This window comes from Xiphias gladius, chromosome 22, assembly GCF_016859285.1.
Source record: "Xiphias gladius isolate SHS-SW01 ecotype Sanya breed wild chromosome 22, ASM1685928v1, whole genome shotgun sequence".
Lineage (NCBI taxonomy): Eukaryota > Metazoa > Chordata > Actinopteri > Istiophoriformes > Xiphiidae > Xiphias > Xiphias gladius.
The window spans coordinates 2,505,070-2,531,667 of NC_053421.1; positions in this window are offsets into that span (position 1 = coordinate 2,505,070).

Here is a 26,598-nt window from a genome sequence, read left to right on the forward strand (position 1 = left end):
TGTGTACTGCTCCACAAAAAGAGCAGTGAAAAATATGTCTTTTGAATAAACTGTAAACTCTTGTCCCATTAGCAACTGAGCTAAGATAAGGAGCCAAAAAAATTGCTAACTGATCGTTGCCAAGCTGAATAGTTTAGTGGGCAAACAATTAGTCTGCCAGCTACAGCAGTTCACCACTGGCCCCGTGGGTAGTTACTTCATCACCAAGCTTTTTGGCCCCACCTATTTAATTATATAATTAAATAATATATATATAATAAATAATTTATAATTTTGTGGTTTGACTGTTGCTTAATGAGAGAATGTGACAAAAAGATTCTAAAAATTGTTGCCAGTGTGCCTGGAAACCACAGCCTTACGTAAAAGAATTGATTTTTGCATCCCTCGTTATTACAATCTGCGCCCCGTTCATAAAGGTAGCTTCATTTTACTCATAATGAATTTTTATGTGGAGTCACTCACATAATCGTCTTAAAGCAAATGAAAAAGAGTAAGTAGGGATTCAGGACAGGATGAATAGAATTTGGGAAGATGGTAATAAGGGGAATATTGATATCAGTTGGGGAGAGGAAAGAGAGTGATTTTGAATGTCATCTCTTGCTCTGGTGGACCTTTGGACAGGATATTACTTTCTGCTGCTTGGGAGTATACATTTCCTTTCTTGAGTTTATCTGGAGATTGGAGATGTAGGGAACGAGCAGCTTCTTATCTCAGAGAGATAGAATTTGATATTCCTTCATCCATGATGGACAAAGAAGTCTCTCTAGCTCTCTCGCACACACATGGTTAGCGGATTAATTTCCCTCACAGCAGGCATGGCATCTCTACACTGATTGAAAATGAGAGCTAAAAACATGTTCTGTCATATCTTCAAACATTAATGGCAGACCCCATATTGGGCAATTTGCCAATATAGCAGGTAGCGTGCTGAGTTGGTTACTTAAAGAGTCAAGAGGTCCTTCTGTATTGGCCAGTACTGGCTCTCTGTCAAAGCTGGGTCAGAGGGTCTTTATAGGGGAACAAGGCTGAGGAGTCAGAATGGAATCCAGGCTTTCAACGTGCAGGAGCGGGAGTGACATCACCAGAGATTACCTTTTGTGACTGACTTGGCATTGGAAAAGAAAGAAATGCTTTTTCATCATGTTTCATCATGTTTTAAACTTGTAATGCATTAACCTGCTTCTTTTCAGAGTCAGATTTTTTCCCAAACAAAATCACTTAATTCTATGAAATATTTGATGTTGAAGGTGCAATGTTACATTCACCAGTTCTAATGCCTGTATTTTACATCCCTCTCAGATTATTTGTGATACAGCATTTTGTATAAATACTGAAAGGTGGAGATGTTGGTGTCCTGTATCTCACATTTACTGTTAATATGTTATTCCAATTCCAAATATTTCTTACACATTGCTGTAACTCCCGTCATTCTCCCTGGCAACCCTGTCTCCTAGATATTGTGTTTGTATACAACTAAACAGCAACAACCTATAAGTTTTGTAGGAAACATGATCACTGGCTGGATTATGTTCCGAGGCAAACATTTTTAATGAATGAAGCTTTTCATTTATTAATGACATTTATTAATGGCAAAGGAGTCCAAGAAAGTGGTTGGGGTTGCAGGCGTACAAAGAACATTATTGTCACACCAGGACCGGTATTCACAGCCACAGTCCTGTCTGTGCTTAGGTTTAAGCCTGCAACAAAAGTACTTTCGTTAAGGGAAAGATGATGGTTTTGGTTCAATTAAAATAAACAGTCACAGTGAACGTTTTTCTCTATTAAACTGGACCAGTATCTGTCCATGACCTTAAAATAGGTGTTGTGGTATCTACAATATATAACAAAACTGAGTACACCGCTCTCCAATATCACAAAAATGTTAAATTAATCAAAATTGTGTCATCTTAAAATACTTTTATTATTTTTAAGTGGGAGTGTAGGGTATTCGATCTTATGTATAATTAAAACAAACAGGTTAGATAGACAATGACAATTCAAATTTGGGTACATCAATGACCACTGCAACAAAATTTATTATACCTGTGATTTCTAATTAAGGCTACCTGCATGAACAAGGTTATAGAAAAATCTGTGAATACCACAGCTTTTTCAGTTTAGGCCTGGGTCGTTTAATGCAACATGGCTTCACAGGTGAGGAACTGCCTGAATAATAAAAAAACAGATTGTGAGTCTTCATAAAGATGGGACAGGGGTTAGAGGAGCATCAGTAGGGTACTGAACATGAGCTGAAACACAGCTGCAGCAGTGGTTAGGGGGTTGAGGAAGAGCGATATTACCAATACTAGAGGCACAGCAGCCGACACAAACTTGCATTGAAAAACAGATGGATAAGTACGTCTTTCTTTGGCACCAGGATTATCTGTGGAAACTGGTGTTTCAGTGACTGATCAAACAGTGTAAAGGACAGTGCATGAAGTCAACCTCTATGGACGGTGTCCAAGAAGAAAACCATTGCTCAGAAAACTGCAGAAAGCTGCAAGATTAAACTTTGCCGAAGAACATGAAAACAGATGAATATTTGCAGCTCATTCTTTTGTCAGATGAAGCCAAAATACAGACAGGTGTCAAATTAAAAGAAAAATCTGAATAAATGAGTGGAGAATAGCAAATGCAGAAGCGTCCACACAAGGCGCATGACCTCACTGAATTGTTTGATGGTCTGTGAAAGCTATATGCCTTCACAGTCACCAGACGTCAACCCAATTAAACACCTATGGGAGATCAGGGACGTGTTGGACAGCGCTCTCCACCACCATCATCAAAACACCAAATGAGGGAATATCTTTTTGAAGGATGCTGTTCTGGCGGATCACGGTGGCCCAATATCTTACTGAGACACTTTGTTACTCTTTCCTTGAATTTTTCGCTCGTCCGTATATGATATAATCGGACTTCATACATTGAAGCTACTTGAGGTTAAATATAGGGGAGAACTGGAGATGAAGAATTTAAAGCATAAAGTGAATAGACAACATGGCCTGACAAAGCACAGGCCTCCATGTAGTGTTGCAGTATTGCTAAGGCAATCAATATGTTAAGTATACTTTGAACCATAAAGGAGGTCCTACACTGCATAACTTAACAGTAAAGTGTATTTGATAAGCAAGATAAATATGCTGGAGGGAATTCTTAAATTGACCTTTCACTCCTTCCATCTTTCACACTTGCTAGAGGTCCTGCACGGAGTACAGTAGGTTTCCTGCCAAGTCAGACATGGTGGCACATAATGGATAGGCTGGCTTTCAATTTTATCATCAGTAGTCTCAATAGTTTAGGTATAGTAATTAGATGATGTGTCAACACCTATGCTGTAATAGTTTATTGATGTTGACACGATACAGGGATAAAGGGGTATCCCCTTGGGAGCATGAATGTACTCAGTGAATTGTAATGCATTCTGCCACTACGGTTCAGAGATATATTGTGAGAAGGGTTTATATTTTTGATTTGTGGTGAAAATTTGTGTCCAAAATGAAAATATTATATTCTCTGGCAAACATTAGTGTGGTTTGTGGATTTCATGGAAATTCGACCATTCAATTTAATACCATTCCTTGTGTAAAAGAGAGTGTTTTCTCCCAAAGGTGGTAATGGTGGTGTCAGCAAAGGTCAGGAGGTCACCTAACAGCATGGTGATTCACTAAAGATTCTGAATATCCAGAGTAACTGTCATGGTTATCTGTCCGGTAATTATGAAGATAACTTGCTTTATTATTGGTTGTGAAGACATCTTTTTGTTGTTCACCATTGTGTTGGATAGATGGACAGGTGAACCAAATAATCAGCATAATTTAGGCTCACTGCTAGCAGAGCAAAAAATCTTAATAACTGCACAATCCATATGTGATATAATTGTCATTATATAACGGAACATGGTCCAGCTCTGCTTCAAATCCTCAATAAAGCAAATTATCAGAAAGAAAATGTTTCCAGAGTTTAGAACAGTGATTGCCTGGCTGATTTAGTTGCACATCAACACCTCAGTCCAACAGCTTTGCCACCTGGCCAAACTGCTAGCCAGCTAGCTATTTGACAAAGGGCTTTTTGTTAGCTTTTCGGTGGATTTATTTGAATTTAGGCGCCCTTACAGCTTCAGTTTAGTAAAAAAGCCATTTGAACTGAACTGAAATGGCCAATGGTTGGCTTTCTGTCCTCTTTATCAGGAGGCACTCAAGGTTTTATCGGTATACACCTAGACCTAAAAGAAACCTTAGCACGACATGGAAATGACACTCCCTTCTTCCAAACTCTTTAAACAGCCACCAAAAGTACCAAATTGCTCAGATATTTGGAAAATTTGGCTTCAACTTGGGCTCTGCAAAATAACAAAAGTGGAACTCAATTAAACCAAACCAAACTAATAATTACCTTTTCAAATGAAAAAGTGTACAAAAAATGCAACCTGCTCCTGTATCTCTAGAAATAGCACAAAAGAAAAACAATGTTTTTCTCACCACAACAAATCAGAGGGCTGCAATAATTTTTTGTATTTTATTGTATATTGAATCATCCAAACAGTACCAAAGAGCTGCACACTGGCAGGTTTAAAGATATGAGCTTGCTGGAGCTGGTGGAAGCTCTTGTTTTATCCCAGAAACTGCCTGGAATCAGTTGCCTTCCAGAAACCACCAATAATCCAAACCGACCACTCACAGTAGCTCAGCTGGAGCCCATCAGGCACACATGTTCACACAGGGGAGAGGAGAGGCTAACAGATCACAGCCACAATATGTAACCTATTGTGTTCAGCCCAGGTCCTAGTAGTACATCCCATAATTACAATCATGGGCAATCAATAGGCATATATTCATATCTGGCTATTTCCTTAAAACTACTTTAATTGGCCACTTAAAAGCTAAAAAGACTCATACCTCTGACATATATTCGCCTTAAGTTAACGCTAGCAACAAAGCTGAAGACTAACTGAAACCTGCAAAGACTGGACAAACCACACATAAAGATTGTTTTCACTAGCTTGCATAAACCTTATGACAAAGTAAATACAATAAACAACACAACTAGTCAGTAACCACTGGAGTTCTGGCAATCCCGCAAATCCCACGAGCGTGCCAACTGTTGTGTGTTCTTGTGCTTAGCTGCTAAATTCTCCATTATGTTCACAGCATTTGGTGCTGGACAGGCAGTGTTTAGTGTGTTGGAATTGTTTAGCTGCTTGTTGTAAACTATGTTGAAAGAGCGATGAGAAAACATTTGGCTGTGTGTGTGTGTGTGTGTGTGTGTGTGTGTGTGTGTGTGTGTGTGTGTGCTTGTGTGTGCATGTGAGTGCGTGCATGCACGCGCCTGCCTGTGTCCCACATTATAAGGTGGATGTGAGAAAGAGACAGGGAAAAAAGCTGCAGTCAAGCTAAGGGGGGAAAGAAAAATAAATAAATAAAGGAAAGAGAAGAGAGAGAAAAAAGAAAAAAAAAAACTCGATACCAATATTACATTTGACACTTCCCAAGAAAATTATACTACATCTATTTATTTCTACCACCATCACACCCACCACCACCAACAAGAATAATAAATAATAATAAAATCAGGGGGGTGGAAGCAGCACATCTGCCCTAGTCACTGGCAGCGACGCAGCGGTAGGGCACCACCTTACTGAACGTGCTGGCAGTGTCAGACATGCTGGGTCAACAGTATTTTTATTACAACCTTTGAGATTATTACTATCATTTCTTTGCCGTTATTGCCATGTTTCAAATGTTGTTGTTTTGATTGTGGGGATTTTTATTTATTGGGTTTGATGTTGTTCCCACTTTGCGTCGCCCCCAGACCCTTATAGGAGGGGATTGGCCTATTGTCAGTTTGATCCCTTCCTAAACCGCCCCCAGACTTTGAGGAGGGGGCCTGTTTATTAGAGATTGCGGCAATCGGGTGCCAGTTCTGCATAATGCAGAATTGAAGTGATTCAGTGATAATTCTCTGTGGATTTGTTGCTGTGAGTGACCTCTTTTTCATTACATATAGATATTTGATCCATTGTTAAATTATATATTAATGCAGCTTTAAAGATAATTGATTATTTTTGGCCACTTGGGGGCATACAAATTCCAGAAGCTCTGACGTATTATGGCTATGCAGTTATCTAATCACACATTTAGAAGACGTGGAGCAACATTATCATTCATTTTAAGTCATGTTTCTAGCAACCTGACTACTGTCCATCCTATATTCACTGTTCTTTTTTCATCTGGCTCTTCAACTGCTAGATGTTCAGTTCTAGCTTTATCTCGAAAACAGCTGCCCATTGTAGCGGGAGACAAGGTTTATAAGTTTGATAAGGAGTTTGCAAGCCAAAAACCACAACAATAAAGCCAAAAGACTATGTAGAGCTGAGGGGAATTAGAGAGTTGGTGGTAACTCATCACTCTGAGCCTCACCTTTCACATTACACACAGTCATTTGAGCATAGTCATTGGTTATGTGAAAACTGTCAATTAATAAAGCTTTAATTTACGAACATAAAAAAATTTTTTGGTCATGTGACATCTGTTTACAAGCCTGGTGTGCTTGCATTTGGGCAATTAGAACCTGACAAGAATGCAATTATGTATAGTTCAGAATAAACAAAACCAACTGTTGCTGCAATGGTTGCTGATGCTGAGTATATGCATGGAACTGCAGGACTGCATCTGACACTTTATTGAGGCAAGCTAATCCATGAGCTGCAGGCCTCAGCTGCCTTCCCCGGTCCGCCAGGCTGAAAATAATTACATTTTAAATGGCTGTGCAAACAACAGCCACCAAATTAGCGTGTTAATTCAGGCCAATCACTTCTACTAAAGAAAAAAAATCGAAATAACAGGAGGAAACACTGCCTTCACTCTGTCCCCCACAGACTGATAAATGCACAGTACTCTCCCATGCCCCGGGTGACCATTTATAACATTTGATTATTTATTTATTTCCCTAAATCTGCATAATCATTTTGGCTATAGGTCATATGCGAACAAGATGGGGAGCTCAGAATAGCATGCATTATTCATTATTTGCAGGATACAGTGGGTGCCAGAGGTTTACAAGATATGTGAGTGCGATTTACCAAATTCATCCTTTTCTTTATCGCACAAAAGCTTCTTGGACTGGGTGTACCTGGGGCACCAGATAGAGCACAAAGTGTGTAATGAAGAAAATGGTAAAAAGATGAGGTAACCCAGATAAATAAATCACTGTGCCCTGTTTGCGCTGTATCCTTGCCCAGTCCTGTGTGAACAAGAACATTTGACTTCATAGTGAAAGCTCCCTTTGTGTGAGATGGATTTATTGCCTATAATGGCAAATGATAATAGATAAATTGTGTAATAATAAACTTGCACTATCTATTACTATCTATTAGCAAGTTAAAAACAAATATGTCCTATGGTATCTTCATGTTGGGAACTTAGTCTGGACAAAATGCATAAGCAGAGTGTGCTGCATCATCTTATTACAAATGACATGGATGAGGTAAACTTTAATGGCAGATATCAAAAAGCATTGGGTCAACTACGCTCTTAATAATGCGGTTGTCCTGACTCATCCTGCTAATCAGAGGACAAGAGGGTGCTGCTTGTGTGTGCTCATTAGTGTATGTGTGTCTGGATGGATGGCGTGATAGGAGAGCCTTAGATCAGAGATAAATGACTTCATTAAAGTGTAAGTCTCATAAAGCTGGAATGAGCCATATCTTCCCCCTCTGTGCCACGGCAGATTATGAACTGCATAAATCAATATATTTCTGTAAAACGTTAATGTTCCCCTGCCTGCTACATCCAACCTCCAACAGTGGGGCCGACACAACTAAGGACTTTCACATTCTATCGTGATTTCTGGTTTGACGTGGGGGCACATGTGGTGGTGTTGGGGACTTGCAAGTAAACACAATATGATGTTAGCAGTGAACATGAGCCTTAGATGTGATGACTTATCAAGTCAAGTTCACTGTAAGTGGCTTACATTTATGGATTTATCGTGGCAACGAGTCTTGATTTCAGATGGCACTCAAACTAAATGACAGAGGGTTTCCCACATAAAGACATGAAAGCCTGATTCAAAGTCTTCTATCAAAAATTGGTAAATCTCACAGGAACACAAAACGACAATTAAAATGCAGAAGCGGTGACAACCAAAATGACGGCAGCTGCAAACCTTGAGTCCTGAATGAGAGCTGTTCACAGGCATGAAATATGGAACTTTACCAATGAAAAAGCTGTCGAGTGAGCACCCAGCAAATTTTAATTCCTTCTACTGACAAATTCTGAACATGTGATAATGTGCATGTGAATAATTTCTCATGAATATAGTTTAAAGGATGCACCACCAGTTATTGTGAGTAGTCACCAAGTCTTACAAAGCGGTAGTCGACTAAACGAGATATGACATCCAACTTGTGTAATACACAAAACAAACTGAATGTACGATTACTGGTAATGTGTACAGATGAAGTACATACCTTACAAAGAGTGCTGAGCTGCTGTGAACAGCTTAGTTACCTAAAACCCATTTATTGTTTAACACATGAGCAATAGCTTACTTGATCAAATGATTTGATTAGAAAGTACAGCAGTGGGAGTCTTACTGTGACTGTTTGAGGGACAGAATGACTTCTGCCAAATAGTGATTAATAAGCCTGTACTATGCACAGTGATTGCCACCGCACTCTATGTCAATGACAGTTGCAGAAAGACTGTGTAAAACTGATGCTGCTGTCTAAAATCATAGGGGTCTGCCAAAGGTCAGAGTCGACTACAAAAGTAGTGCCTCTAGGTTTGTCCAACAGTGTAAAACCACTTTCTGACAGTGGAATTATGACTTTCCAAAACAGAATATATGACAATCATGCCTAACTTTTCTCAGTGATTGGCCAGGTGTACAGAGGTGAGAAAGTAGACAGGGTTTGAACTTCTCTATTAATTATTTAATAATACAAGTTATGATTAGATTGCCTTATAATTTGTAGAAATGATTTACTAGCCCAAATGTTTTAGTGAATAGGAAGTTATGTAAATATTATTTCACCTCAAACTATAGTTTCTAACCAGCGCACAAGGATTTTCGGGGAAATAACAGATAATGAAGACAAGATCTCTCTAATGAAAGAAGACAGTCTTACAGTAAACACAGACCCACTGTTTTTTCACAGAGGGTCAGAAAACAATACCTAAAAGTTGTGAGTAGTACTAAGAGTACTAGTGTTATTTGTCTATTTGTTTGTCCAATTTGGTGTAAAACTGTGGTGATGTGGTGTGTTGATCAGCTGCAGTATCCGATTACCAACAGATTTCCAATAAAGGGTAAAACACTTCCACGAAGACTGGTCTTGCGTATCCTTGTGCATGACTCTGTAGCGATCCCTCCACACTCCTCTATCTTCACTCCTCAGAGTAGAAATAAGGGAATTGGAACATCCTTCATGAAACGATCTCAGGTTCAGGCGATGATCAAGGAGCAATCAGATGAGGGAATTGGGATGTACCCAACTACTTCTGTCCCATTTCATGTCTGCAACCAAGTGCAACTCCATGAATGCCTTTGAGAAAAGACTGTCCAAAGGTGTGCATATTGCCCCCTTTTGTACAATACACTGAGTAGTGAGTACAAAGACACGCAAACACAGTTTTGGAGGGGAGAGATCATCACGACAGTAATGCAGCCAGTAAGAGGCTGGAACAGCAGGCTGGTCATCCCACCTAATGAGTGTGGCCTTTGCGGACATGTCTAAATGTTTCTGCTGTTGCTGACAATGCTTCGTATAAACTGGCTTGGTGAACCCTACAATGCAAATTAGCAGTTTAAGTAGATTAAAGCAAACCTAACGCCAGAACATCGATTATGTTTAATGTTTATTAACATTCAGTATGAAATTTTTTAAATTCTTGCTTTCTTCAATATCTAACGGATTGGGGGTAGTCAACTAAAAAACTTGGTTAAGGTTAGGAAAAGAATGTGTTTACCCCCCAAAAAAAGGAAAATGTTAAGTGCAGGTCTATGACTGGTCTCAAACGCCAGTCTCATACATGAAGGCTGGATGTGTTATACGTCCAATCTCCACAACCTTACTTTAGGCATTGTTACATAAAGGGCAGACTAATATCGCATTGACACTGGTTTGCATTGGTCTAACAGAGGGGACTTTTTTGGCAAAATCAAACTGATTTTTCTCTTTTTTCAGTTGGAATTAGCATACAAGGGATACAAACTGCTACAAAGCTCAGAGCTTGCAAGTTTAAGATACAACAGGAACACGAAATTCCATTGCTTGCACAGCTCTACAAAACAACTAAAACAACTCAAACAACCCAAAACATCTATTGAGCTAAAATACCCTTGCCTCCTCTCAACAAGTGTAAATATTTCATATATATGTGCTTTGAGGGATTCTGATCACAATCCTGTGTAGTGAATGTGAAGATGATGGAGCTGGCTGTGCTGCATCAATGCCAGAGAAAGAATGAGTAAGGAACTCCTGCAGACTAAGGAGGTCCACAACAGCGTACAGGACTTCATTTCTCCACCAGCCATGTACCAATGCTGCACAAATGACCAGTGGTTTTTATTGTTTGTCATTTATGTCCCATGACGCAAGGCCAGGTGTGTTGTAGAATTTTAGGACAACCACAAAGTTTTATTGACATATGGCTCCCATAAAATGCCTGACTGGTTTTTCACATCACTACATTCCTTGGGCCAGGAAAGTTTGAAAACTGCTTTAATAGACATTAATACACAGGGGAGAATAAAAACTGCAGGACTATGTGCTTCGCAGCACAGCAGCTGATCTGGTCTGTTTCAATTTAAGAGCCCCTCCAAGGGAATACAGAGTACGTTTGTTATTAGTGGTGACATTCTAGTGAATATGAAAAGAATATGTCTTGTTTAAAATAACATAATTAACATTGTAATAACGTTTTGTTTTTGTTTTATGATTATGAGAAATCATACTTTTCCCCTCATTCACGACACTGTAAACAAACAGGTACTGTGCAGACTGCAGCAGTTCAGTATAACCCCGTATGTAAGTAGAACTAATATTCAAGTTTATATTCTTCACATATCAGTAATGCATGGCCAGATTCATCCTGATTAGAAATAAATAGGCACTGACAGCATAATGCACCTGGTAAGTGGCGGCACTTGCACTTGCTGCTCAGGTGAATGTGACCAGTAGGCATGCTGTGTATGTACTCTAAATAGACATGATATGATATAATGTATGAGTATGAGTAATGTATCACCCATTTATACCACTAGTATAAATACCACCATTTCTTGGGATGGTCTTGGATTTTGTTTAAATTTCAATTTGGGCCTAATACGACAAGAAGAACAAAATTGAATTCAGCCTGAACTTCATTCCGACAGCAACGAGAGTAGTAGACAGTAGTAGAGTAGGTTCTGAGTCTATGAGCAAGATAATGTGAGCCATTTGTGAGAGATGATTGACAGTAAAAGTAAGAGGGATGAAGAGTTTAAACTCAAAGTCAAAGGTTTGGGAGGTTTAGGGATGGCTATGTTGGTGTGTCAGTTGATCCACTACTTTAGTCTGAGTTAAAATATCTCAACATGTATTGGATGGATTGCCACAACATTTGGTACAGACGTTCAGTCCCCCAGAGGACAAATCATAAGGACTTTACTGTTACCCTTAAATCTTCTCTAACACCACCAGTAGGGTTGACATTTTTTACTTTAACTAAAATATATATATATGGATGTACTGCCATATAGTTTGGTAGAGATATCCATGGTGACCAAAGGATGCATTTGAATTACTTTGGTGATCCCTGACTTTTCCTGTAGTGCCACCAGTAGGTCCAAGTTCTCACTTATCCTGTGAAATATGTCAACATCTACTGGACTGATTGCTGTGACATTTGGTACAAACATTCATGATCCCCTCAGGATGAATTGTATTCCTTTGGTGATCCATTACATTTTCATCTAATGCCATCATCAGGTCAAGAATTTCCATTTTTTCAGTATTTAGTTGATGACTAAATACTTGGCATTCCCATCTACCGTGGCTGTACTTTGTGTTTTGTGCCTCTTGAATGTTACCGTTTTGACATGCTAAAGTAAGATGATGAACCTAGTAAATATTAAGCCTGCGTCATCAACATGTTAGCATTGTAAGTGTGGGCATATTAAAATGCTGATGTTAAAATGTAGCTCTAAGCAGCCCCACATAACCACTTGCATGGGTGTAGACTCTTGGTCTTGTTTAACTGTAGTAAAACATAGTTCATATTATCAGCCACTTATTATTTATAAATCCGGAAGCTGTTTTCTGGAATAAAAAGCAGAATCCAGCGGCAGAGCATGTAAGGTAGAAGAGAGGGGTAATTTGTCCATGTTCAAAATAAACGGTCTGCAACAGGCTGGAAGTCAGCAAAGGCAAACAAGTCCAAAGGAACAGGAAGTCAAAAACCGAAAACAGGTAGAGATCAAAACGAGTAGGTACACAGAAGAGGAACAGGAACAAATAGCTTGTGTCTTAAGACATAAAGCTACATTGATGCTCTGGCAGGAACACATTCACCAATTTGATAAGACATCAACATCATAATGATATAGAAATGCAGCAAGTCATACAGAACACAAAAGAAATTTCCAGGATAAACTTCAAACTGATTAACACCCTAGCTATTAGTAAAAAGCTAATAAAATCAGAATCAATGAATGGTAAATTGACTGCACTTATATATAGCACCCCTTTACCTTAGTGGTTCACAAAGGTCTTTACAATTTTGCCTCTCATTTGTCATTCACACACACTCATTCACCAGTGGCAACAGAGGTGCCCTGCAAGGTGCTGGCCTGCACAGCAGGAGTAACTTTGGGTTTAGTTTCTTGCCCAAGGACACTTTAGCATGTGGACAGGAGGAGCCTGGGATCAAACCGTCAACCCAGAGATTAGTGGAGGACCTGCTCTGCAGCCTAACCCACGGCTGCTGCACTGTTAATGTTTCTTGGAAACTTTTTGTGCTTTCAGTTCTGTTTTGTTATTTGGCCTACGACTTGCAGTATTTCTGAATTTGGAGCCAATTTTCTTTTGTGTGTTGCTGATTAACATGTGACTTGTGTTTAACTCTGCAGCCCCACTGCAGATGCCTTGTGTATTATTTTAAATACACTGGCCTAGAATTCATTCTGACAGAATTAAAAAAAAAAATTCTGTTTCTAGTCATGGTCTCATGTGTAGCTCCATCAACTCTAAAGAGGTTAAATCTGACAGTAATTCACAATTGAACAAACTAATTAATAAAGGAAAATGTATTTTTGATTTTTCTGTTTCACATAAGTATGGTCAGGGAATGGCCATATCAAAAGTGGATGGCTGGATGTTATCTAATATTTAATAACTGGCAGTTATTGGCCTATTGTATTGGTAATCAAAAACATGGGTCTAATCCAAATCGAAATGGTTTGGTCATCATTCCTCTCACAGTCTACTTTGTACCCTGTAATGAAGAAGAATGAAGAGCAAGAGAAAGTCTAGAAAAAGTAATACTGTAGATGATGTGTTTTACATCATTTTGTTACGTTGGCTTGTTTGTTACGTTGGCTTGTTTGCAGAATCTAAATTGACTTAGCAAGAAAAATCAATGGCCAAGCTGAAAAAAATTGAAAATATCCCGCAACATCTGAATTCACAATATAATTTGGCAATGGCAAATTCATTTAGTAACACTGCACTTCATACTGTGAAATCCCTCCAAAAGAGTTAAACTCAGAGCCCTCCTTTTCCTAAACTCCATTCCTTTAGGCCTTCAGCGTGTGAGCACTTTACCCGTAGCTATCCACTGATCGAACACAAACTTGTGTGTAATTGTATAGAGCTCCTCTCCCGACCTTCGCTGTCAGGAGCGAAATAGGGGCCATCATTCATCCTTGCCATTACCAGCCTGCCTCCCGTGAATAATGCAATTTGTATCCTCTATGGAGTGCATCCAGAACAACAGGCACTCCAATAAACAAACAGCAGATAGCAGTAGAAATCCACTTACAGGGGCAGCCTGGCAAACGCCACTGCCATTAGAAGCTCACTCAGGTCCAATCATTTCAGTCCGATAGATCCCTACCATATCTGTTTTAAAGGGGCCTATGATAATGAGCCTGCCAGCTTCATTCTGCTGAAGTGCTGGATCACACACATAAACCTGAGAACACACACATACACACACACACACACACACACACACACACACACACACACACACACACACACACACACACACACACACACCGAGAATCATGCACTGAGGTGTCCAGTGGAGATTTGTGGTACCTGAAAGTAGAGGTAAAGGTCTTTCTTTGACCTTTTGTGGGCACTAACAGCTAGTCAGGACTGAAATGGATCAGTCAGGCAGAGGATGAAGTATGTGTCTGTGTGTTCGTGTGTATGTGTGTGCATGGGGAGGAAACCTGATGGATGGGAACATGGAGGATATTAAAGGAACACAGGTTATAATGGGAGCAGATGAAGTTTTGTTGCATTAAGGCCACACACTGGGTAATTCAGCTTTTAATTAACTTTTGAAAAAAAAGTTATAGACTTGCTTTTATGTAATTGATTTTTTGTTTTTCACCATACTTTAATGGCGGACATTTAATAAGGATTCAAGTGCCTCACAAACAAATTGAACCAATTCAATACGACTAGGTGATGAAGATGGTTTGCACAACTCTCTGCCACTTGGACACAATGGTAAAATTTGCAGCACTAATGAATTCAGCCACAGCTGTCTATCAGAATCATTCCTTGAATTAAAAATGCTCTTTTGACCCCAATTTAGTTAGATAGTTCATAATTTGAATTTGCTTTGCTTTATGTAAAAACCTATGATTCACTAAAATGACTAAAGTATTTTTTGGGGGACTGCAACAGCGGGGCCAACCCTATAAATGAAAATGTCTGTCGCTGACTAACTGACTCACTGACTCACTGAGTGATGAAGTTACACCATTGGTCGGCTGGCAAAGTGTTGGAGTTTCCCCATTGGCCATTGCTCTTTAAAAATGAATTACTGTAAACAGTTTCTATTACGTCATCGGGGGGCATTTACAGGCAGTGTCACCAACTTAGTGCCTTTGTCACTAGATTTACATACTTTTCACATCCCTTTCAGCAACTTTTTTTGAAAAAGCATCTAGCAACAAATCTAGCAATTTTTTTGACAAACTTTAGCTACATTCCATAGAAGAGGGTTGGGCTGACACTAGGCAGAATGCAACAACACTGTGATGCAACATAAATAAAGCAGGCTTTAGCTACTTTACATTTAAGCAGTTCTTTACAGTGCCCTCGATTTTATCTATCTATCTGTCTTTGGAATTATGTATGAACAATTATGAACAAACACAATCTATTTTAATTAATAACACACAAATCACTGTATTGTTCTCTTCCATTCTGAATACATCATTCAAACATTCACAGTGTGGGTTGGAAAACAAAGCTTTTAAGTTTGCTCTTCACAAAAAGCATCTGCTGATGTGAAGCATGCCTTTAGATATGATATCAGTCAACAGTTAGACTGTATAAATGGAGATGAGTTATTTCTGTGGTTTCTCTTCCTAGAAGTGGAAGCCCAGCTAAGACGATTCCAAAAGCACAACACAGAATGTTGAATAAGGTAGAAAAGAAGCTCAAAGTAAATGCTAAATTCTCAAAGGAATCATTGAAGCTGGTTAACATCTCTGTTTCTGAGTCTACCATACGCAAATCATGGTGCATGGTTGCATGGAGCCTGGTGTCCGTGGCAGGACACCGGGGAGGAAGCCACTGCTCTCCAAAAAAACATCAGTGTGTGGCTGATGTTTGCAAAAGAGAAGCTTGACTTCCCACAATATTGTGTTCCGTGGACTGGTGAAACTAAGGCTGATTAGGAACTGATTAGGAAGAACACACAGCATTACATATGGTCTAAAAAGGGCACTGAATACTAACATGAAAACATCGTCTCAATGATTAAGTAGGATGGAGGTAGCATCACGATTTGGGGCTACGTTGCTGCTTCTGGGCCTGGACAGCTCGTCATCATCGAGGGGAAGATGAATTCCCAGGTTTATCTAGGTATCTTACAGGATAATGTCAGGGTGGCTGTCAACAGCTGAAGCTCAGTAGAAGCTGAGTGATGCAGCCGGAAAATAACCCTAAACATCAAAGTAAAATCTATTACAGAATGTCTTCAGACAGAGAAAATCCACCTTTTGCATTGGCCCAATCAGAGCCCAGACCTTTCCTTCTGAACGTTGTGCAGGTCTGATCTGCAGCCACAGGAAGAGTTAGTTTTAGGATATTGCTGGCAAAGGAGGTTTGACCAGTTATTAAATTCAAGGGTTCACTTACTTTTTCCATCAGCAATGCGAATGTTTAATGGGTGTGTTCAATAAAGGAATGAAAGATTACAATTGATTGTATATTACTGGCTTAAGTAAATTGTGCTTATCTATACCTCATATAACAGATCACAGAAGATCAGATCACATTTGATCACAAATTAATGCAGAAAACCAGCTAATTCCAAAAGATTCACAGACTTATACGTGCCACTGTATCTGTATCTATCTAAATTTAATTTGTTCTTCCAACTCCTCTGTATTGATGAATATTTTATTTCACATTCATAGACACAGACCTGTTAAACACCAAATCGCTATGGACAGAGTTAGTAGGTTCAGTTATGAAACATAATGTCATCATTTGCAACAGGGTCAACCCTGCCCCTTTTCTTATCATAGGAGTTCTCTTAGTTCCTTACTAAAAGTTGCTCTCAGCAGCTTTGTGAATAGCTCTTTAGAGGGATGTTTTAGTTAGGAACTTATAGTGCCATTTAGGAGGACCCCTAGAGATAAGATCCTTTTTGAATATAGCCTGATCACCCTCCATTATACCACCAATAATAACAACTGATCTAATAGCAGCTATTGCTGATTCCAGATGCTTATCCTTCTGTCTGTCCATCCCCTCTGATCCCAAAGGATAGATCCTATAATATTGGTGATTGTCCTGTAGCACCATCAGGTCAGAATTTCTATTTGACCAGTACGTGTGTCCATGAAAATATATTGTGCATGGGTTCAGTTTTGTCTTTCTCCTAAATCAATTCTAGATGCGACCCAACCTCTCAATGTAAGATCCCCAGACAGGGCACTAAAGTCACAGAACAGGGTAAACAGCATGGGGAAATAGAGAAATCATCAAACTAAATAAACAATGTAATGATACTTACAAATTGTAGTGAAAAAACTTGTGAATGGATTATGTTCAGATTTCAAACTCTCAAATCCCACGATTGATTTTCTCACTGATTATTTTATGCTGCTACAGTCACTTTCACACAGTCGCAGAATTGGTGTTGATATTCATGGACCCCGGCGATGAATCTTAATGACTTTGGTGCTCCCATGATCTTTCCTCTAACATCGCCATAAAACCAACATCTCTACTTTTAAACAATATCAAAACTAACACGAAACACACTCGAGTCAAAATGTCAATTTGAAGCTTTACCTTTACCTACCTCTTTCTTTTTGTGATCCATGTGAAGTGGCTGTTGCAGCACCGCAATTTCCATTCGGGGTTAATAACATTATCTATTTATCCATCTATCTATTTATCTATCTATTAAAACCTGGCTCAGATTCAAGTTTTACACATAGCATATTTAGACTACCTACGTCATCTATACATTACACGATGTTAACCCATGATGTCGACAGCACCCAGAAACTGACCTGCATATTTCTGTCTATTATTAACTAGCCCCAAAGTATGTCAGATCTTATTTGGTCATGACTAAAACTGCAATTTTGTAAACCGCTATACTTCAGTCACACACCTATAGTTACACACAAGTGAAATGTTCTGTTTTTGAGATATGCCTGTAAAACTTAAGCAGATGATGAATTGGAGTTTATATTCTCAGTATCAAATTTGTCCCATAGGCTTTGATCCACTAATGACCACTTGAAGCTGTATTTATTATTCTAGTGTTTAAATCAGTGGTGGCTTTTATTGCTTTGTTATGATGAGCGAGTGCTTTATTATCATTCTGTGTGTGTATTTGGACAGCATATACTGTATAAGCTTGCATGATTGTTGATGCAGGCCTGTTTCTTTGTTTGCTCTGCTCTGTTTCAAACCATTTTCAGACAGCCTCTCCACACTCTGCCTGCCACAATAAGATAATCCTGCCATGTCCCATAAGATTGGCGGCATCTGTCATCTATAATAATCTGTGGGAGCTGGCCAAGGAACAGTCAACAGGAGGCAACCGGGGGAGCAGTGAGCCTCATTCCCAATGTGGTAGCCAATTAGAGGGGGTATTATCTCCTCATGTGAAGAGGCTTTTAGCCCCCCTGACCGCCCTCTGTCAGGGGACAGGGAATGGCTGCAGGACTGGGAAGTGGAGGCAGACAGTGCTGCGTGACACTGCCAGGACAGGAAGTGGAAGTAAAGGCATTATTTCTCCTTCAATGGGCACAACATGATAGCAAGTTAAAGCTTAGCCCTGGAGGGCAGAGATCCGCAGCATGGCCTCATTGCCTCACAGTATTTTAAATTCACATCAACACTTCATAGCTTAGAGCGTGATGGAACTTCTTCACCACCTTATCTGATTGATTTTGCACATAATGGATTCAAATAATTCACTGTGCTGTGTGGGGAAATGCGTATATATATATATATATATATATATATATATATATATATATATATATATACACACACACCGTAGATCCACCTTGCATTCCTGGGTCTTTTTTTGCTTCTGAAATTCCTGCAGCCAAAAGGTAAATGATGTGACATCATTTAGAGGAATTTCTATTAGTTACAGTAGAGTTTGACTATAAAGAATGTTTAAACAACCAAAACCACATATAGCTGTTTATTGTGAGGTTTTGGTGACAGTCATTCATAGTGGAAGAGCAAGGGCTTCTTTAAAGGCCCTGAAAACCTATTTTCTTAATCAACTTCTTATTTTGACCCATGGAGACTAATCTAAACACACTATTACCCATCAAATGGTACTGTAGGACTATTTGAAATGAGATTCTCTGTTTTATGTGCAGACCCCTCACCAGAAGCAGGCCCTATTAATTTTTTTCTAAGTACGAATTAAAATCATTAAAAACACATATTATAACACTTATCTTATACAAATCTCACAATATTTTTTCCAGTGTTATATTCTTGCTAAATCAATTAAAAACAGTTTCTGATATGACTATTAGGCTAACTAATCATAATAGGAGGCAAAGAAACACTGAATTAAAAAACAAACAAACAAACAAACAAAAAACTACAACCCCCGTTATCTGCAGGTGAAATTCCTGTCATTTTGCAGTAAAAAAAATATACTTGCAAGTATTTGACTGCATGAACTCGCAGGCAGACTGGGCTATATGACCTTAAACCAAATAATTGTTTCTCCCCTTTTCTGTGTAAAGCCCCCCACATTATTAAAATTATTATTCATTTCCATGGGAAATAGCTAGATGTTTTCTTGGTTATCTTTGGTTCTCTGTTCAAAGATAACACTTGGAAAACAAGTGGTCTCCCTTGCAATATGATTTGCCAGTTAAATGCCTATTTTAAAACTCAGTGGAGTTAAAGGCTAGCTGATCTTTCCTCCACGCTGCTCCTTTATGCCATGTTTTGTAGAAGAACAGCAGGATCCCCGCAGCACCAGCTTGGTTGATTCAGTTTACCCTGCTCACTTTTGACTCACTAAACCCATCCATACAGACAGAAAGAAAGATACATTGATAAAAGCTTAGATCTTGTATAAAAAAGTAATGTAACTTTTATTTGGCACAACAAATTCATTGTTTCACAACTTTTTACTTGATGACTGTAAAAAGTTACTGCGTGGCTATAAAAGTGGATTTAGCTTTAAGTTAGTCTTTAAACTTATTATCTGCTTAGCATCCAAAAGCAGGATGGAATTCAGCAAAGACATACAGGCTGAAGCTGCAGTGCACTTTGTTCTCAGCTTTGCTATCACTATTCCTGCAGATTTTGGAAACTTTCTGTACAATACTGACTTTGATATTATACCAAGTAATTTGCTTAGAATAATTGAGTGCTGTCAACCATGTCAACCACAGCTTCTTCAATCAGTCCAGAAGAAATGCTTCATCATTAAGGACTCAAAAGGACTCTTTCCTGCACACAGCATCCTTATCCTTTGCTGTTACACTTTTTCAAGCTACCTCTAGACTTTATAATATCCCTCCCTCCTCCAACATATTGCACTTTTCCCACTTTGGGTTTCCTTTTCGTGATGCTACTGCTCAACCTCAATCCCTTTGGCTTTCTCACTTCTAAAACCGTCACTCCAGGCCTTCCTCCCTCATACAGGTCAATTCAAAAGCCTTTACAGCATGGCTCCTCTTATCACACATCACACACATATCACTCTGCCTTGTTGCTTCCCCCCACTAATTCTCTAAGTTTTCAATTTTCCTTTGCCCCCATTAGTTTTTACTCCCTTCGACCCACCCAGTCGCACCGTGTGTCCTGGGCAGACTGCCCTCCATGTCTAAATGCTGCCTCCAACAACCTGTCATTGTGTGTTTTTCTGTTTGTTGTTTCTGTTTTCTTTTGTTTGTTTGTGTGTGCGTGTATTGGGCACAGATAGCAGTGAGATGGGTTTCTCGACCACACCAATATCTCTGCCAAACAGGCAGGGTAAGACTTTCAAGTTCCCAAAAAATCTTCTCCAAGCATCACCTTGTAGTCTATAATGTGCAAAAGGGAAACCACACAAGCTTTTAGTTGATTTGTAACTTATTTCTTATTAAAAATAGCAGTCTGAAAGTCAAATGAATGTGTAAAGCATTAGTGGCATTGTGATTGATTCCACAGGAGTTCTATCTGTGCCAAGATGATCACCCAATGGCTTCTGCATTATAATATTAACTTTAAGTGTAAAGCAGTTTCCTTACCATAATAATAAACTGCTTAAAGTTGTACTAATACATATATGTAGCCATGCTAGCCTGCCTGTTTTGTTCCACTCAAATTTTACAATTAACAAATATTCTGAAAAATATAATGTATTTAAATCTGATTGGCATAAGACATGATATCTTACACACAGATAATATTAGAATATTCATAGTATTTTGATTAAATTTTAGGTGTTTTATTTAAATTTTGTCCAACTGTGATAGTCAGAGTAAAAAAATGACGGACAACAGGAAACAAATGGGTGAACTTACAATTGAGAGCCAAGTTTATAACCAAAGAAGTCAGGTGAAGTCAATTTGAGATTGCTTTGGTGCCGAATAGGTATGGACGGGTAGTCTGAGAAGAGATTTTAGGAGGGCTATGTAGACTGCTTATGGTTAGGCAGAATTAGCGTTACGAACTAATAGTGCATCTCACAATAGCTTGTTTGACCTGTGATTGTGTGGCTGGGGTCTTTATCTTTATGTGTGTTGTTTAATGTGAGTCATCAGGAGTTGGGAGGAGCAATGTGATTTGCTCAACCTATGTAGGTGTCAATGGTGGCTATTTTGGTGGCGAAATAAAGGAGTGACTCAGGTACCCTCAAGCAGCTCTCCAAGACAAGGTCAGTCATGCAGGCTGAGCCCTGATGGGACAGTCCGAGACGCTGAGGCTCACAATCAGCTATCAACAGCAATCTCAGGATTGAGTGTAACCTCAGGGGGTAATCTCAGTGAAGTCACCCTCAGGAGAGAGACCTTTTGCTCAAAACTCTGTAATGCACCTTGGGCAAATCAAGATTGACATTCACGTGCCAAAGGATATTCTGTTAAACTGACAAATTGGAAAATCCAATTGCTGAGGACCACCCACTAGAGAAGCCCTATACTACCTGACAGCAAAGTCTGTGAAACCATAGCGAAAGCCACTGAAAACCTCCAAAAAAAAAAAAAAAACCCACACAGCAAATAAACAAAGGGAAAGTATTAGGAGATTTTATCACTTATAATCCCTTACGTGGTGTAACATGTGTGTAGGTTATACATCAGTAACAAGGTATTATTTTAATTGCATGTGTGCATAATGTGGAAATCTGAAAAAAATATTAATTAGATAAATAATAATTAAGCAGAAGTGGTAATTTGAAAAAAAAAATAATTAGATTAATCATTAGACAACTTGTTTCCATATACCCACATAGGGTTTAAACTTATGCCGACAGTCTTCAACCAGAGATATGTAGGGAAAATTTGCTTAATTTGAGGAAAGATGGCGTTAATCAGAATTATTACACTCAACCACTTCAATTATTTGTCAAGTGATATAATCTCAGAGCCATCATAAGTCAAGAGTGTGTTTAACTCACAAATAATGCACATCATATTTTGGCAAGTTGTCCAGTATAGGTCAGATATCACATGCTTAATTGTGGAAATTTCCTGAATTCCGTATTTTGTTACTAAACTAATACAATGACTAAATATCTGGTGTCCTAATGCCAAGGATCTCTAATGGTTAAGGAAATATTAATACATGAGTTCACCAGACATGAAACCAGACAAAACTTGCAGAGTTTAACTGTAAAGTTATGGGTGGAGACACACATTATAGTAAGACCGTTCCTTCCCTGGTTCTGTCGGTCTTACAGTGATGTTAAGTTCCTTTTCTTTCAATCCCATCTTGATATTCTTCTGTATGTACCTCAATGTATGTTGAAAGAAACTTTTAGAGTCACAACCTATGGTGATCTCTTGATATTAATTTTTTGTTTTTTATTTAAGAATCTCAAAAATTATTGCATACATACAACTATTATTTACAAAATGATAATACTGTATTGGCATGTCACTGTCACCTTAGTTGCCAAAAAATAATGCAGGTTTAGACATTGAACAAGAATAAAATTGAAACGTAAAACAATATATAATAAGAAATAAAAATACAGGAAATACAACAGCACAATATAATCCAAAATATTTAAAAATTATATACAATTATCTTGATTATAAATCTTGTCCTCATTCAGCTGGAGAAAATTAAAAGACATCCAGTTCTTTATTTCATCCAAACCAGCCTTTAGGGCGACCACACTACAAGTATCATGAAGGTTAACAGACAGATGTCATTGCCTGTCGTATGCACATATCATGTCTGCTCATTATGTGACCCAGAGCAAGCATGTAAATGTTTGAATTGACAGAAAGGTAGGAGCCACGCAAGTCACTTATTCCAAATTAAGACTGAGTCAAAACAAAATTTTTAAAACAACGGGAATACCAAATAGTGAAAATTAATATTGTGATTATCTCCATTCTGATGTAATGTCTTTTGAGAGCTTTGTGTGAAAGACAAGGGGGTAGATCTCCTGCTTAATATATTCTGGGATAGTTTCCAACCCACACCAACACTGAAAAGGACAGTTAAGTGATGAAGATGGATGGATGGAAGAGTAAAATACACTGGACACAACAGCTGCACTTTTTGAGACATTCTGCCTTGTCCATGGCAGCAAATGCCAGTATGTTGTAATTACATTCATTCAGGATTGTATGTATTCTTCGGTGGCGTGCTGAGAGTGTGGCGGGTAGCAGCTGGCTGTGATTCTCTCTGTCTCTTCCACCCTGTTGGATGAAATTACTGCTACATTCAGCAGACTTGTGTTTTCCAAATTTGCACCAGATTTAAAAAAAAAAAAAAAATACAAGAAATGACAATCCTTGTCAGTTTCCATCAAGAATTCCCACCTATCTGATTTTACAAATCCATCAGAACAATCACCTGTAATGTGACCCTGTTTCTGGGCTGATGGCCCTGTCGAAGACCTAACCTACATTTGCTTTTACAAAAGAATATTTCTACAAAGAAATTTATGATGAAAATGGTTTAACATTGCGTCCCTTTATTTATCCATGCTGAGCGTCTTGTCCCTGTGGGTCACTGAAAAGGTGTGAGTGACTAAGAACATGATGATGGCCAGGAGGAAGATGAGCTCAGTGATGCAGGGCTAAATGAAAAGGAGGTTAAACTACTATATTACTGTCTATATATTACTATATCACAGACCACTATATTATTGCCTGTAACCTTGGGAAGCCACCCCTTGCATGTATGGGCACCCCAAGATACACAAGGAAGGAGCCCCGCTCAGACAAATCATCAGTAGTATCAACTCGCTTACCTACAATATTGTCAAACACCTAGCCACCATCGTAGCTCATCAAGAACTTCCAGGATTTTGCCAACAAGGTTTGAAAAATAAAACTGGACTTAAATGGTAAGGACTCAGCAGTCCACCTATATCTGCAGGACAAGGGACACTCAATTGAGGACAGCAATGGGCACATTTGGCCAGACAAGGCTGACAGTTTGAAGGGGAGTGAAAGAAGCTATCTACGTCAAACTGGAATGACAATCACTAAACAGAGATGGTGGTCTACAACACCACTTGTCAGCAGTATACAATGCAGTCCAGAGATCCCTCTCCAGGCAGCATAACACCCATTCACACAATGACTCATGATCCTAACCACTCACATGGTGGCTTGGTGGGTCAACGACTCACATGTGACCACTGTTCTCAAGGTGTTAATGAACCCACAAGAGGTTAAATGCCTTGGACTCCCCACCAGTCAGTTAAAACTGAAGAAGCCTTTCGGATGAGAGGTGAAACGTTTTCAAGAACCTCAAGCAAGTCCAGTTGCCTTCGTAAAGCACTTACAAATACCACAACCTGCATGACGGAGACTCTTGAAAGACATAGAGGTAAAATATAACTTACAGTTGCTGATCATCATAATGTAATAATAACAGCAAGCAGCAACAGTGAACAAACATCATACATTGTGAAATAAAGAAATACAGACGTTTATGAGCTCTTTTTAATCTGTTTTCACTTTATAATTCAATCTGTTGGATCTTTTTTTTTGTAGTGTGTTTTGTGTATATTTTTACAAATGTGTAGTATTTATGACACAATACAACTAAAGCAAACTAATAAATCACAATGAACTTAAAATATGTTGTGCATGAGGATGAGCCTACTTGTGAACTCTATTTCAATGCGATTAGCTCTACAGGCTAGAAATGAATGAATGAAATGAAAACTATATATTGTTATATATGAAAAGATATGAAAGGGATATACTTAAGGTATTCATTCACTTAATGGATATTTTCATTATCAAATACAACTTGTTCTTTTTTAGAGCTTTCTAATATGAAAGTCCCTTTCTGTAATGGGAGTCACATCAACTTAAAGCACAATCTTGATTCTATATTCCAAACAAAATTACAAGCTTGTTTAGTAACCGTAATCTAAACTGGCATACACAGACACTTTTTCTTTAACTCCTTAATGAAATACCCCAGCATTTTCAGGAGCTTCTTATTTTCTTAAAATGCACACCTTTATATAATTTAAATATGACGATGACACTGTTTGCTATAATATATTCAGTATCTCATTAATATTTTTGTTTGCATTTACCTCAGATTACATCCCTGGATGTGCTGTTGGCCTCAGTTGTTTTCTGGAGGTATGGTCAGAGGGCGGTATAAAATGATTGATGACTAGGCCCATTACATTGAAAGGTACATTAAAAGTACGTGTCACATTATGAGTCAGTCTGATAAAGAACTGCACATTTGCTGTAAACTGTTTCTGTGGCAACACTCTGTCATAAGGAGGATGTTAACTGAGTTTAGTTTAATTACTTCTATTTACTGTGGGGCTGTTTAATGGCCCAGTACACTTGTGAACAATGGGAGACCTCTGCCTGAACTGACTGTAATGAAACAATTTGATTGGTTTTATAAGTGGCATCTAAATACAACTCTGATCCAAAGGTTCAGATTGACTGTTGTAGTAGTACCAGTGTTAAAATAGCAGTGTTATAAAAATGAAATACAATCCATTAAGTTCAGTTTGAAAATCACATCCATGATGTTGCAGACTTATCAGAAGCCAAAACACTGCACAAACACTACTTTTCTCTGGAAAGTTGTAATGGTCACAATCATTTCCCATAGTAAACAATGGAATTACTTAATGACGTTACAAAGTACTTGACCAGAAATTTATGATTGCAATGGAACAATGCATCGCATTTTCAGATGACAATGCGTTATGCAGTGGCTAACGTTGAGCCAGATTCAACTTTTTTGTATAGACTACCATGCATTTTTTTGCCACAGTTTTGGACGCAAGTGCTATTGTTAGTCTGAACATTGCCTTAAAGACATGGATGTAACATGAAATCACGTGCTCATAGACTGCTATAGACAGGACATCAAAATCGTATGAAGCTTTTGTGGAGTTTAAGCACCACAACTGCTGACTGTTAAATGCTCATGGAACTGTCAAAGGTCTTCCAAACAAAACCTCTTTTTAAAGGGGCAGTCCGGCTATTTATCATTATACTTCTATAAAGTTTGGGGAGCACGGGTCAAACTCCAAAATACTGATCCCTCACTTCTCATTAAGCAACTTGAATTTTACAACCCACCCTGCCTACCTAGTAAAGACCCACATTTTTCCAACTCCATGCCCTCAGTTTGTTTGAGCAATTTTCAAAGACTTGACAAAGCTCCCCCAGAGCTACAGAGGACATATTTCAACTGATGTC